The 1,207-nt window shown below is 39.4% G+C and overlaps 1 pseudogene; it reads left to right on the forward strand.

The window, feature by feature from the left end:
* The first annotated feature begins 373 nt into the window (after positions 1-373).
* LOC124082959 (stathmin-like) lies at positions 374-782 on the forward strand (annotated as a pseudogene).
* Positions 783-1,207: the final 425 nt, after the last annotated feature.

A 1,207-nucleotide genomic window follows, 5' to 3' on the forward strand; every position in this document is an offset into this window, starting at 1 on the left:
GAGCTTGCAATAAAGACTCTTGGGTGCTTGCATCAGATTCGGCTCCTGGAGGTCTATTGGGATCCCACGAATCTGGCATTACATCTCCATACCTTGCTTACCATTCAGCATTTATAAAGAAGAATGCTATAGGTGGAAGTGGTAGCAAAACAAAAGTTAAAGGTCGGCCTCATCAATTTACCAAGAGGCTATCTTAAAAGTAAAAATGATACATGTAAGTGGCAAAGCAATCCTAGTTTCAAACCACAGAAACAAAAGAAAAGAATATGTTGCCATTTAGAATAACATGGATGAAGTGTGGCCAGGTGGCTTGGACCAAGCAGGGATTTCCTTACCTCTGGATTGTATAGAATACACTGTCAGTCTATTCACCATGGCTTCTTCTGATATTCAGGTGAAAGAACTAGAGAAGCGTGATTCTGGCCAGGCTTTTGAGCTGATTCTAAGCCCTCAGTCAAAATAATCTGTCCCAGATTCCTCCTTCTCCAAAAAGAAGTATCTTTCCCTGGAGGAAATTCAGAAGAAATTAGAAGTGCAGAAGAAAGATGTAACTCCCACGAAGCTGAGGTTGAGAGCATAGAAAGAAGTGTTTCAGAAAGCAATAGAAGAAAACAAAACATCATTTAAATGCTGGAAGAGAAACTGACCCACAAAATGGAAGCTAACAATGAGAACTGAGAGACACAAATGGCTGCCAAACTGGAGCATTTGCAAGAGAAGGATAAGCACAAGGAAGAAGTGCAGAATCCAAAGACTCTGCTGATGAGACTGAATCTGACTAATTTGTTCTGAGAATTGACTTTCTCCCCTTCCCCTTCCTAAATATCCAGACTGTACTGGTCAGTGTCAGTTTTTCTCTCCTGACAAATATTCTAAAAGCTGATGTAGGACTGTATAGGTAGATCCAGACTGTAAGGTGTTGTTTCAGGGGATAAAGGGGAGAAACTGAAAGTAATTCAATCTTTTTCTAAAGTGTTGGTCTTTTTTGATGTAGCTGTTTTTATTTTTGCATCTTTTCTACTTCAGTGCACTTGGTTTACTGGATAAAAGGCAAGCACTGTATTGGCTCTGTAAAAAAATATGTCTGTGAAGAGTATGTAGTGGCTTCTTTCAAATTGTTAGATGCTAAATATCTGTTTACTTTTCAATCCCAGTTCTGTCCAAACCAGATGCTACTGTACTTGAATGGTTAAGAAAACTGCACAGA

The sequence above is a fragment of the Marmota monax genome, unplaced genomic scaffold (genome assembly GCF_021218885.2).
Source record: "Marmota monax isolate L192 unplaced genomic scaffold, Marmota_monax_Labrador192_F-V1.1 WCK01_AAM20220418_F8-fsc00013, whole genome shotgun sequence".
In the NCBI taxonomy this organism is placed as follows: domain Eukaryota; kingdom Metazoa; phylum Chordata; class Mammalia; order Rodentia; family Sciuridae; genus Marmota; species Marmota monax.